The sequence below is a fragment of the Pan paniscus genome, chromosome 12, assembly GCF_029289425.2.
Source record: "Pan paniscus chromosome 12, NHGRI_mPanPan1-v2.0_pri, whole genome shotgun sequence".
Taxonomy (NCBI): domain Eukaryota; kingdom Metazoa; phylum Chordata; class Mammalia; order Primates; family Hominidae; genus Pan; species Pan paniscus.
In genome coordinates, this window is record NC_073261.2 from 116,742,103 (window position 1) to 116,756,306 (window position 14,204).

At 54.7% G+C, this 14,204-nt stretch overlaps 1 long non-coding RNA gene across 2 annotated transcripts; it reads left to right on the forward strand.

The window, feature by feature from the left end:
- The first annotated feature begins 404 nt into the window (after positions 1–404).
- On the forward strand, positions 405–13,666 carry LOC117979063 (uncharacterized). Of its 2 annotated transcripts, none has more exons than XR_004669674.2 (3): positions 405–664; positions 2,420–4,585; positions 9,871–13,666. It is a non-coding gene; the product is annotated as an uncharacterized LOC117979063 (long non-coding RNA). The 2 variants fall into 2 exon arrangements; XR_008624428.1 differs by having other exon boundaries at positions 4,511–4,585.
- The last annotated feature ends 538 nt before the right edge of the window (positions 13,667–14,204 follow it).

Consider the following 14,204-nt stretch of genomic DNA (forward strand, 5'->3'; position numbering starts at 1 on the left):
CACTAGCTTCATCATGTCTAGCTGTTGAAGTAAAGTGAGAGACTGACTTTTCCTTTCACTTGAACACTCAGAGGCCATTATAAGGTTGTTAATTTGCCTAATTTCAATATTTGTTGTGTCTCAGGGAACAAGGAGAACCAGGGAGAGGGAGAAAGAGAAGAAGTGAGAGAGAGAGAGATGGGGGAATGGCTGGTCAGTGGAGCAGTGAGAACACATGCCATTCATTAATCAAATTCACCATCTTATATGGGCACGATTCATGGTGCCCCAAAACAATTACAGTAGTAACATCAAATAACACCAAAGGTTGCTGATCACAGATCAACAGAGCAGATATAATAATAAGGAAAAAGTTTGAAATATTGCGAGAATTACCAAAAGGTGGCGTTAGACACAGGGTGAGCAGGTGCTGTTGGAAGGATGGTGCCGATAGGCCTGCTTGACACAGCATTGCCACAAACCTTCAATTTGTAAAAACTGCACAGTATCTGAGGTCCAATAGAGTAAGCAGTGCCTGCAATCACGGCACAGACATGAGAACCCAGGCTTCTTTTTCCCAGCCCAGCAAGGGTGGCTTTGCGCTGTGAGTTTCCTGAGAAGAAGGCTTCTCGGCTCCTATCTGTGATTCTAAGAAGATTTAATCAGCTTCCTGGTAATTTCTGAGGTGAGTAAGAAGAGCCTCTTGTTTCTACCTGTTTGCAGCCTGGCATGTTGTTACCTTGGCAACAGCTGTCACCAGGAACCTCAGCTCCCTCTGGCATGTCACATCCTTTATTGCCGACATCAGCATGCCTGGGTCAAGGGTAAAGTGGTGTGGGCCTCCCAGGTCCAGTGTGGGGGACCTTCCGCTAAGAACTGCTTATTTATAACCCACAGAAAATTTGCCCTTAAAACAGGATTTCCGTGCTCACCCAGCTGATTTTCTTTTTATATTCTACAGGGGTTAGTAGAGAGGCTCTTGCCATTTGAAGAGGTTGCTTTTCTTTCTTACCAGTCAGTAGTAGCTTGAGATTTTAAAACTGAGATGTTGGCCGGGTGAGGTGGCTCACGCCTGCAATCCCAGCACTTTGGGAGGCCGAGGCGGGCACATCACCTGAGGTCAGGAGACCAGCCTGGCCAACATGGTGAAACCCCATCTCTACTAAAAATACAAAAATTAGCTGGGCCTGGTGGTGCATGCCTGTAATCCCAGCTACTCCGGAGGCTGAGGCAGGAGAATGGCTTGAACCCGGGAGCTGGAGGTTGCAGTGAGCCGAGATCACTCCACTGCACTCCAGCCTGTGCAACAGAGTGAGACTCTGTCTCAAAAAAAAAAAAAACAAAACAACAAAAACAAAAAACAGATGTTCAGATCCAGTGGGAAACCCACCCCACCTCATTATATGGACAAGGATAGTAAAACTGAGAGAGGAGAACTGACATGCTCAAAGTCCACGTAATGTATTGATGCAATGCAGGACTTGAACTTGGCTGAAGTCCTGGTTGCCTTTAGGGGTTGGTGTTACCGCAGGTTTGGCTTGATGACAGTAACATCACGTAGAAACCCTCATCGCAGTGGATGGGCACAGGCTTGCTTCTGGACTCTATTAGTGATGGAGACATATTCTGGGGCTGCCTGAGTCATCTTCCGGGAACCCCATTTTCCTGGCGCCCAGTACTCCCTTTCCACACCTCCCAGCCGCCAACCAGGGGTTGGAAATTGGGAGTCTACAAAGGTCAGGCAGGGGACAAAACCAAGTGACATGGACTGGCTGGGGACAGTCGAGCTGGCTCCTCTAGCCGCTGGGCCCACACCCCATGTCTGCCTGTCCCTGCTTGGCCTGTGCGATGCCTGAGGCTAGAGGTCTGAGGTCTGAGATCTGCTGTCCCTTAGCCCTGTCAGGTTCAAGGTCCTTCCTTCTCACAGGAACCTCCTTCACTTTCACCAGTGCTATAGGAACCCCCTGAGGTCTGGCTGTGCCTCCCAACCCATCCTGGGCCCGGTCCATCTGTCCAGCAGCCTCTGTTACAAGGGCACAGCCCCTGTCCCCTCAGAACCTCCTAACTCCAGGTGGGATCACCTGGGAGCCAGGGAAGACCCAAGGCAGACAAACCTGGGTCATCCCTGCATCTAATCACCAACAGAGCAGAGCACTCTCATGCTAAAGCAGAAGGTCCCAGGCAAGCCTGGACGAGTGGTCACTCTAACTCTAGTCTTAGAATAAATACCTGTAAACAGCAGTTCAGGGACCAAAAGCCAGCCTGCCATGTCTTTTATATAGCCAGCTGCCTGAAAATGGTTGCTACATTTTTAAATAGTTGAAAAAAATCAAAACAGGAATGTTTCATAACATGTGAAAATTATATGAAGTGCAAATTCCAGGACCGATAAAGTTTTATTGAATCACGGCCATGTTCGCTCACTTTTGTGTTTCAACAGCAGTGTTGAGGAGTTGCAACCGAGACCACAAGCCTGCTGACCACAAACCCACTGACCTAAAAGATTTCCTACCCAGCCCTCAGCAGAAACATGTGCCAACCCCTAAAAGTTCTCTGTGCTCTGAAAAGTGAACTTTCAGTCTCAAAGTGAAGACCTTTTATTTGGCACAGGGTAGAAACCTCACCTCCTTCTCTGAAGCCATGAACTCATTCCTCACTTTGGAGATGGGGGGCTGCAAAGAAACACGATTTGAAAGCAAATTGCAAATCCATCTTGTTAATGTCTTCAGCATATTGTAGCCATTATACAGACAGGCAAACAAAAACCACGCAAGCTGAATAAAACCGTCTGTGGCCAAATGCGGCTCGCGAGTCCCTAGCACGCAGACTCTGGGCTTCATGAACTTCTCCGGCTTCTCCTCCTGACTCCAGGGCTCTGCCAGCTGGAGCCAATGCCTCTTCCTGCCGCAGCTTCCCCGGCTCTCTAGCATCCTGCTCAGGCCACACACGCCTCCTCACCAGCCTGCCTTTGAGAGCAACTGTGGCCTGGAGGGAGGCGTGGCCTTGGGGCCACAGGTTTAAGTTCTGCACCAGCTGCAGCTTACTAGAATGGGGCTTACTATGGGGCAGGTACCCATAGGGGTGGCTTCCTGGCCCAGCAATTCCCTCTCCTAGCCATCACAGGCAGAGGCAGGCTGGGTCTGGATTTCCCTTTCCAGTGAGTTTGGGATCCAGGTTCATGGAGCCTGGGACTTGCATGGAGCCCCCGCCAGGCAGGTGCCCTGAGAGAAGAGCAAGAACTTCTCGCTTCGCTGATCCACCCAGAGCCTCCGTGTTTCCTGCTTCCTGTGAGTGGTTGCTCAGCACTTTGATCCTGTGAGCTGGGACAGTATCTTTTCATACATTTTCTGGGTTTTTTGTGGGGTTTTTTTTTTTTTTTTTGCTAAAGCTGATGTCTGTTTTCTCGCTACTCTGACAAAACTTAACACATATCATAATAGTCGGATACATACTTGTATCAATTTCCTATTGCTGCTGTCACAGTTACCACAAATTTCGTGGTTTTAAGCCACTAATTTGTTATTTTGCAAGACACATTTACTATCTTATAGTTCTGGAGGTCAGAAGTCTGCAGCGGATCTCCCCGGGCAACAACTGGGGCACCAGCAGGCCATCTTCCTTCCGGAGACTCTGCGGGGAGGCTGGTTCCTTGCCTTTTCCCACTTCTGAGGTTGCCCCGGTCCTTGGCTCATGGCCCTCCCTCCATCTTCAAAGCCGTTTCTTAGAGCCATCGTCAACCCCCACCACCCCACCCCATGCCACTCCCCGAATCCGGGCAGATTCTGTAGTTGCTCTGGCCACTGAGAGGCAGCCAAGGGAAGGTGGGTGGTGGCCGGGCCGGGCCTCGGGAGGCCAGCAGCTTCCACTACCTCCTCTCGTGCTCTCTGGGAGCCCTGAGCCACCCCAGGAGGAGGCCAGTCGTCTTGCACTGTCAGGGACATCATTTTCAAACAAACAATAGATGTATATCAGGGCTCGTGCCCAGACTTTTTTTACTATGTGTGCTATAGTGTGGCCCCTCTGGGGGAGACTGGAAGGGAAAGGAGGTTGGTAGTGAGGGGACTGGCAGAGGGTGAGCTAATGAACTCTGTCCTCGTCACAAAAATGAGCCTGCTATGGCTTCTGAGCAGCAGGGAGCTAATGGCTGTGGCTGGGCAGAAGGTCGCTTAGGAGGGTGGGCCGCGTGGACAGGAAGGGAGTGAGGCCGACAGCAGCAGGGAAGCCAGGCAGGGGCTTCAGCGGGTGCTGCCCGGGATTTGGAGACATCTGTAGGGAGGAGGCTGGGAACAGCAGTGCTTGTTCCCGAGGGTCTGTGATTCTGATATTCTGTGATGTTAAACACCGTGTCTCCATAGTGCTCTGATCTGGTGATTTGCAGAACCTCTCGCCCAGCAATTCTCAAATCCTCTGATTCATGCAGTGCTGACCCAGCCCATTTGGTTCCTGCCAACCCCTGGCCGGCCCACGACTTCCCCAAGAAGCTGAGGAAAGGCTCCATTTTTTTTTTTATTTTCTTTTTCTATTCGGTCAGGCAGGTGTTAGGGGGAGCCCTACCTTCCACCCAGGATGCCCAGATCGGGAGGATCCAGGTCGGGAAGGTCTGGAGGTAGGTTGGAGTAACTGGGAATGTTTGCCCGTGTGGGTGACCATGTGTGTCCATGTGTGACTGTGTGTGTCCATGTGTGCTTGCATGGGCCCATGTGTGCCCCGAGTGTGCCCATGTGGGCCTGTGTATGCCCATGTTGTGCCCACATGAGCCCGTGTGCCCCGAGTGTGCCCATGTGTGCCTTTGTATGCCTGTGTGTGTCCACGTGAGCCTGTGTGTGCCTGCATGTGCCCATGTGTACCCGTGTGTGCCCATGTGTGCGCCCATGTGTGCCCACATGTGCCTGTGCACCCATGGGCTGAGTGAACTGCCGACTCCTGCGGAGGTGGAGAGGAGAGCTCCACCTTGAGGAGAGGAGCTGGCAGTGCTGCCTGGCCTGGGACTGTCAGCCACTTCTTCAGCCTCATGCCCTGGAATGGGTTGCCTGAGACTGTGGTCTCACATTAGGACCCTCTAGAGACTGAGCACGTGGAGTGGAAACTTGGAGTGCCTTTCCTTAAGCCACAAGCCATATGCCATAGTTACCCACTGAGTGTCGTCATCTCCACAGTTGACAAAAGGCATGAGGGACATGGGAGACAAGCAGGGTGGCCTTGGATTAGTAAGACAGGGAGCGGTGGGTGAGGGACAGGTAATGCCAGGGAGCAGGGCCACTAAGGACAGAGCTGAGGGCACGGACAGGGCCAAAGGCAAGGCCAAGGACAGGGCCAAGGGCAGAGCCAAGGACAAGGACAAGGACATAGTCAAGGGCAGGGCCAAGACAGGGACAGAGCCAAGGGCAGGGACAGGACCAAAGGCAAAGCCAAGGACAGGGCCAAGGGCAGAGTCAAGGACAAGGACAAGGGCAGGGTGCATTTAAAAGGGGAGGAAACATTCAGCAGAAGCTGGGGCCTTTTGAAGGTAAATTGTAAAGGGACTCAGGTAGACCTGGCTTAATTCTGCCCTATCCCTGACTCTGGGTTACCTCTGCCAGTCCTCACCCTCTGTAGGGCTCCATGTCCCCACCTAGAAGTGAGAAGCCTGAATCAGGGGACTTCTGAAGGCCCTGCTGACTCTCCTGATCCCTGGTCCCCCGAGGTGGGGTCTCCTCCTCCGCCACCCTCTCAGCACCAGCTCCCGGGGGGACGCCCTGCCGTGCCAGGGCATTGTGAGGTCCAGACAGGAAACAGGCAGAGCCTTCGCCCTGTGCCTGGGACACTTGCTGCCAGCTGCTGGGGCTCTTTCCAGGCCTTGGGTGACCCCTCTCTGCCCTGCCAGCCTCCTTGCAAGGGGAGGCTACTTCCGAGATGGTCCTAGGAGAGGAGGAGGTAGCGTGGGAGGGGTGCCAGGCCCACCTCCACTCAGAGCCCTCTTCTGGCTGCTCCTTGGCCCACCTTGGGGGGTTGGCGAGCTCTTCTGAGAAGGAGATACTGTGGGTGACAGCCATGGCCGTTGTTGGTTATGAGAGGTGGGGGTATGATGCAGCATCCATCCATCTGTCTGTCTATCCATCCATCCACCCATCCACCCACCCACCCACCCGTCCGTCCGTCCATCCATCCATCCACCCACCCGTCCGTCCGTCCATCCATCCATCCATCCATCCATCCATCCATCCATCCATCCATCCACCCACCCACCCACCCACCCACCCATCCATCCATCCATCCATCTATCCATCCACCCACCCACCCACCCACCCATCCATCCATCCATCTATCCATCCATCCATCCACCCATCCACCCATCCACCCACCCATCCACCCACCCACCCATCCATCCGTCCATCCATCTATCCATCCATCCATCCATCCATCCACCCATCCACCCATCCATCCATCCACCCATCCACCCGTTCACCTGTTCCCCTGTCCATCCGTCCATCCATCCATCCATCCATCCATCCATCCATCCACCCATCCACCCACCCACCCACCCATCCACCCACCCATCCATCCATCCACCCATTCACCTGTTCCCCCGTCCATCCGTCCATCCACCCATTCACACATCCATCCATCCATCCATCCATCCATCCATCCATCCACCCACCCATCCACCCACCCACCCATCCACCCATCCATCCATCCACCCATCCACCCATTCACCTGTTCCCCCGTCCATCTGTCCATCCACCCATCCATCCATCCATCCATCCATCCACCCACCTACCCATCCACCCACCCACCCATCCACCCATCCATCCATCCACCCGTTCACCTGTTCCCCCGTCCATCCGTCCATCCACCCATCCATCCATCCATCCACCCATCCACCCACCCACCCACCCACCCATCCACCCACCCACCCATCCACCCATCCATCCATCCATCCATCCATCCACCCGTTCACCTGTTCCCCCGTCCATCCGTCCATCCATCCATCCATCCATCCATCCATCCACCCATCCATCCATCCACCCATCCATCCATCCATCCACCCACCCATCTATCCACCCACCCATCCATCCACCCATCCATCCATCCATCCATGCATCCATCCATCCATCCATCCATCCATCCATCCATCCACCCACCCATCCATCCACCCATTCATCCATCCATCCATCCATCCATCCATCCATCCATCCATCCATCCATCCATGCATTCAGCATTTATTAAGTACCTACGGTGTCTATAGAGAGCATAGCACCCTCCGTGGATGAGGCTACACCCTTATCCTGCCTGTTATTCTTTGAGTCGTTGTTCATCTGTCCACTGTGTCCCCCATTAGAATATTCACTTATACAGGCTTTGTCTTTTTTGATAAATGCCTAAAGTCAGGCCTGGCTTTTTTTTTATGACTAACACATAAGTGTACATTTTTAAGCCTGGCATTTAATAGATGCTCAAACGTATTTCTTCCATGTACGAATTTAACCCTCCTCCCCTCAGTACTCCTGGGAATTAAACTCAGTTATAGATAAGGAACCAGGCTCGGAGAGGCGAAGTGCTTGCTCACGTTTCACAGTCACGGTGTGGTGGCAGGAGAAGCCAGGTTTCCAGATCTGGGCCTCACCCTTTCCACCACTCCACACTTCATGGCCAGGGCAGGGGGGGCAGAGTCACCTCTGGCTGGCTGTGAGGTGGGCTTCCTGGAGCAGGGGCCGTGGACAGGTGGTTGAAGGGTGCTGCTCCCCAGCTGGGAAGGAGTGGGGAGGACAGCCAGGCTGAGGGGACATCTCTAGCCAAGGCTGGGGGGCAGGATGGTGTATCTGGCCTCCAGGAGGGAGGAGGGAGGCAGTGCAAGATCCAACCAAGCCCTGCCAGCCTTCCCCGGAGCCACGAGCAGTCCTCAGCCCCTGCCGTTATGCACTGAGTCTGACTTGTCCCTGTGAAAGTAACCAACAGCAAGACCTGTCCCCAAACACCTTGGGCTTAAAATGCTTTATCCCAGGCTGCTGTGCCCAGGAGCACCTCTACTGTGCAAAGGGGAGCCCCTCCAACCCCCTGCAGGCCCAGAGGAAGGGCTGGTTCAGCCAGGCCTGGGGGTCGGCAGGTCTGGGCTCCCCGCTTGCTCTATCCCAACCTGCTGTGTAGGCTGAACTTTCCCCTTCTCTCCCTGGAGCTCAGAGTCCCCATGGATCATCAGCATGGCTTCTGCAGCCCTTTGTTGCCATGGAACTCTAGTGGCCTCGCCCAAAGCTGACACCCCTGTGGCATTTCATGGCATCCGAGGCGTTTTTCACATTCGACACTGGCCCTCTGACCATCCCAATGGCTTCATGAAAGGGGCTGGCTGAGGTTAGAGATCTCCCTACCTCAGGTGAGGAAACGGACGTTTGAGGGAGAGAAAGTCATTGCCCCATGTGGCTGGGTTGGTCTGTGGCAGGTCCTTGTCTGGAACTCTCACTTGTCCCATGGCAGTGAGGACTCATCCCACGGTGGAGAGCAGGCAGAATGGCGACACGTTCCGTTTCCTGAGACCCCAACCAGGACCCACCTCTGAGGTCCTGTTGTGCCCCCTCCCCGAGGGACTCATCCTGGCCAAGGAAGAGAAAGGAAACAGGACACCCCCAAAATACATTGCAAATGATGTCCCCCTTTCTCTTATCTAAACCTCACCTTTCTGTTTGGGCCGACTCACTCACAGGCGGCCTGCAGGCTTCCGGACAGAAGTGGCTGAAGCCAGCCCTCAGGTCCACTCTGTCTGGCACCGGGGAAGAACACGGAGGGTGACTTACAATCTGACCTCATCTTTTTTTTTTTTTTTTTTTCGGAGATGGAGTCTTGCTCTATCGCCCAAGCTGGAGTGCAGTGGTGTGATCTCAGCTCACTGCAACCTCTGCTCACTCGGCTCACTGCAATTCTCCTGCCTCAGCCTCCCAAGTAGCTGGGATTACATGTGTGCGCCACCATGCCCGGCTAATTTTTTTGTATTTTAGTAGAGATGGGGTTTCACCATCTTGGCCAGGCTGGTCTTGAACTCCTGAGCTCAGGCAATCCGCCTGCCTTGGGGTCCCAAGAGATTTTTCTTTTTAACCCAGTGAAGATGATTGTGCCTGGAGCTAGGTATTGGGGCATGCTGGGTGTGGGGTTGGCATCTTGGTTTGGGGGCTTTTTAGACGCTAGGACAGCAAGCTTGGTCTCTTCTGGGACCAGGTGGGAACTTGCTGCCTCTGCCTAGGTGAGCTCAGGCGCTGTCCCCACAGCAAACCTGCAAAGCCCCATTTTTCCTGAAGGAGAAAACTCAAGTTCAGAAGGGAAAAGTCAGTTGTCTGAAGATACACAGCTAACACGTGGAAACTGGGATCCCAAGCAGTCCTGTGTAGACGTCCTTCTGCCATCCCCACTCCTGCTGCCATAGTCACTGCCTTTAAGGACCACAGAGATGAGCCCTGGGACCGGAGTCACGGGCAGGAGAGTAGATCTCGGGGACTGGAACTGCAGACTCTGCCCCTCAGTCCAGGCCCAGGCTCTCAGAATGACGTGTTCTCCCGGGAGAAGTGGGATGGCCTCCACGTGAGCTCCCTCCTTCCTGCTCCAACTGCTCCTTAGCCTTTTGGTAGAAGTCAGAGTCCTCGGGAAGCTTTCCTGGGGCCAGGCCAGTTGCCTCTGCAGTGGCTTCTGCGGGTAGAGATGGGATGACCACACCTTGCCTCCTGGGGAATGACCCCTGAGCCTCTCTTATGGGTTGAATTGTGTCTCCCAATTCCCATGTTGACACTCTAACCCCCTGGAAGTCAGAATGTGACTGTATTTGGAAACAGGGTCATTGCAGATGTGATTTGTGAAGATGAGGCCGCTCTGGAGTAGGGTGGGCCCTTACCCACTATGACCTATGACCAGTGTCCTTATTTTTATAGGACATTTGGACACAGACACAGGCCATGTGAGCATGAAGGCAGAGACTGGGAGATGCATCTAGAAGCCAAGGAACGTGGAAGATGGCCAGCAAACTGCCAGACACAGAGGGAGAGGCCTGGAGCAGTCTCCCTTATAGCCCCAGGAGGAACCAACCCTGCTTGCACGTTGCTGTTGGACTTCTGGCCTCCAGAACTGGGAGACAACACGTTTTGGTGGCTTAAGCCACCAACGATATTCATGCAGCCCCTGTGGAGGTCAAGGGATTTGTTCCAGAGCTCTGGGCAAGTCACTTTGCTTTTTGAGGCTTCCTAGCCTGTAAAGTGGGGAGTGGCAGCTGTCTGCAGCTGTCATGATCAAATGAGATAAAGAAGTCTGAAGAGAGGGGAAGGGCAGGAATTGGAGGCGGAGACGCTGACCTCCATTTCTGCCCTGCTTCTGCCACTCCCTAGCTCATGGCCACTTGCCCGCTACTTAATAATAGTATTTACCTCCCAGGATGGTTTGGGACCAGCGGCGTTATTTGATAGAAATCACCTGGAGAGCAGCAGCGCTCCCCAGAGTTTTGCAGTTCTTGTTCATGACAGAGCCCAGCGGAGGGTCCAAGCGTGAGGGAGGAATGTCAAGGGCAGTGTGGCGGGCACAGGAGCTGGAGGGAGCTTGGGGTTTGGTGGTTGACCTTCGACCTTCTCCAACAGAGATGCAAATGTTACAGATGGGGTCTGGGGACAGCCAAGCGGGGACAGGTGGACTGGAGTTGAGTGTGCTCTGGTTTGGAAGTGAGACCTTGACTTGTGGTGGCCTCACCCTGTTTGGGTGACATCTCTGTTCAGAGCTAAGCCCCAGGGACACACGACAAGGAAGACAGATGGGGGTGGTGGCAGTTGGGAGCCTCGGCGAGATTCTATCTGGTGCTGGGCTGGAGCCGGGGAATGGGACCTTCTTCTGACAGCTCACTGGCTGCTTCCGATGGAAAAGAAGCTGATCTGGGCTTGGTAAGATACCGAGGAACAAGGGGCAGGAATGCTGCAGAGCACGGTGGGGAGGGAGAGCCCCTGACTGGCTGTGTTTTGGGGAACTGATCCAGATTTTCCAAGCCACAAGATCACCCCAACGGCAAGGAGTAGGCTGGTGTGTCCCGGCTTTCCCTCCCCAGCCCTTTCTTCTCACACCTCTTGGCGATTTGGTTTTCTTTCCTTTCTCTAAGGCCTGTCCTTGAAAGATGGAACTGTCCATAAGTTGGGGGTCTACGGTGTGTCCGGTCTGGGGACAGAGATGGGACCCCCCAGAGACACCGAATGCAGGATTCTTTCGACATCTCCAAGAGGTGCTGCTGTCATGACCCCCGTGTGCCCGGGAGGAAAGAGAAGCTGGTGGACTTGGGGGACCACCCGAGTCTTGTGGGAACAGCGGTGCGCTGACCACCCATCTGAGGGCTAGGTGCAGACTGGCCTAAGGCAGGGGGGAGGCTCCAGGATGACGGTCACTTGTCATTTCTCCGTCGGAGGCTCGGGGCTTGCGGCCTCTGCTTCACAGCCGCTGCCACAAGCAGGACGCTTCAGAGGCCCAGGCCCTACCTCTGCGCCCACCTGCCACTTTCAAAAGAAATCTAGAGTGAAAGGAAGAGAGTTTCTATTTTTGATGAGACACCAGTGAAATGGAGGCTTTTTAAATAATTAAAATCCAGAATACATTATTTATTCAGGTCAGATATGAAGCTGCCTTTCCTTTTATGAACATCAGCCCCACCCGCACATTGTCACTCATTTCCTTGTACCCTGGCAAGTCATTCACCCTATCTGGACCTCAGTGCTCTCCTCTGTAAAATGGGTGGAACACCAGGCAGGGGGTTGGGCTCTAAGGGCTTCCAGGGTCTAGAGCAGCCCAAAGACCCAGCCAAAGCAGGCCTCCTCCAGGAAGCCCTCCCACCTTCCCTTTGTGCTTCTGCAGCACTCTGCCATCCCCTGTCAAAGCTCTCACCACCTCCATGGCTTCACGCTTACACACCTGTCTTCCCACCAGAGTCTGAGCTCCTTGAGTTCTGGGACCGAGTTGGATGAATTTCCACATCCCCAGGCCCAGCACAGGGTGGGGCGTAGAGTCCCAGTGATTGTTGAATGAATGAATGAATGAATGAATGAGGCTCCAGTGTTTGAGCGAATGTGGCTCCTTCACCCTGCTGGGAGGCCTGGGTTCGGGAAGCTTCCCCTAAGTGTAGCTGGCCACTCATCCCTGGGAATTCTGAGATGATTTTCCCTCTGAGGACTCAGCTGGGGAGGGAAGACATAGGTTACCATGGCAACAGATTTTTTTTTCCTGCCGGAGCAAACATTTCTACAGAAACCTCAAGAGATGCCAGCCAGTGCGGGGGCGCTGCCTGTTTCTCCCACGCCCTCCCTGGCCTCTGAGCCCAGAGCTGGCCCTTCTCACTGGGTTTCTCAAAGCTGCCCACTGTAAGGCTGTGCCTGAGACCTAGGTCAGCCTTGGCCTCACATCCTCCCTGGGGAGGTGGGGGCATCCCCCGCCCCATGCAGGCCCTCCCACGGGCCTGTTCACAGCCCAGGCTGTCAGCAGTGGGGGAGCCAGGCCCAGAGAGGGGAGCCATAGGGTGCCCTCTCCCAGCCCAGGCAGGCTTCCTCTGCCATCCACCAGTGCCCTCCACCTCAAACCCAGGTGACAGCGCCTACTTCCCCCTCCCCCATTCACAGGGCCCAGGGAGGCTACCAGGGGCCACCTGGAGGAGCTGGGAGGGGTGGGGGTCCTCTGGAGAGGGGCAAGGTCTCTGAGCTCAGATCCTGCCAGCTCAGACCCATGGGCCTCGGGTCCTGCTGGATCCCGTCTGGGACCCTGGGGTGGGAGGCCCCAAGAACAAAACTCAGAGAGGCCTTGTGACTTTCCCCAGGACACACAGCGAGTGAGGGAGGAGGCAGGAGTGGAGCCCCAGTTTCTCTGGAGACAAGGCCCAGCCTCTGCCTCCTGTCCTGCCAGGCTAGACTCCACCTTCCACTGCCTGGAAACAGGGGACAGATGGCCCCTTCTGGAAGCACTGGGGGTGCAGGGTGCCTCGCGAGCACTGAAGGTGTTGAGGGTCTGGCTCATGCCCCGCACTGCCCGTGTGTGGACTGCAGCGTGGAAACAGTGCTCAGAGAGGCTCCGTGGCCTTGCCCCAGCTCGCAAGTGGTGGCGCAGGACGCCGATGTCAGTGCTGTCGGGCTCTGTGACACTGTGCTATCTGTCCACGCCCCTGGACCATCTTATTGAAGGCAGGCAAGGAGGAGAGAACAGGGAAGGCGGAGGGGTGAGTGGCTGGTGGGACCACAGCCCAGGCCGGGGCCGGGGCAGGGAGCAGGGGAGGGCCTGTGACACCAGGCAGCTCCCTCTCGGAGGCCATAGGCACATGGAAGGGTGAGGCCGGGAGAAGCAGTTGAGCTCAGTGGCCCAAAGCAGGGACTCTGGGACCTGCCAGACAGGAGTCAAATCCCAGCTCCACCTCTTCCCAGGGTTCGTTTGCACTTGGGACAGCTGTTTCTTCTTTCTTTTTTTTTTTATTTATTTTTTATTTTTTATATTTATTTATTTATTTATTTAATTTTATTTTATTTTTATTGATCATTCTTGGGTGTTTCTCACAGAGGGGGATTTGGCAGGGTCATAGGACACTAGTGGAGGGAAGGTCAGCAGACAAACAAGTGAACAAAGGTCTCTGGTTTTCCTAGGCAGAGTGTTTGTGTCCCTGGGTACTTGAGATTAGGGAGTGGTGATGACTCTTAACGAGCATGCTGCCTTCAAGCATCTGTTTAACAAAGCACATCTTGCACCGCCCTTAATCCATTTAACCCTGAGTGGACACAGCACATGTTTCAGAGAGCACAGGGTTGGGGGTAAGGTCACAGATCAACAGGATCACAAGGCAGAAGAATTTTTCTTAGTACAGAACAAAATGAAAAGTCTCCCATGTCTACTTCTTTCTACACAGACACGGCAACCATCCGATTTCTCAATCTTTTCCCCACCTTGCACCCCTTTCTACTCCAGAAAACCACCATCGTCATCATGGCCCATTCTCAATGAGCTGTTGGGTACACCTCCCAGACGGGGTGGTGGCCGGGCAGAGGGGCTCCTCACTTCCCAGTAGGGGCGGCCGGGCAGAGGCGCCCCTCAGCTCCCGGACCGGGTGGCTGGCCAGGCAGGGGGCTGACCCCCCCACCTCCCTCCCGGACGGGGCGGCTGGCCGGGCGGGGGGCCAGCCGCCCCGTCCGGGAGGGAGGTGGGGGGGTCAGCCCCCCGCCCGGCCAGCTGTTTCTTCTTTCTGATCGCAGCTTTCTCACTTGTAAAA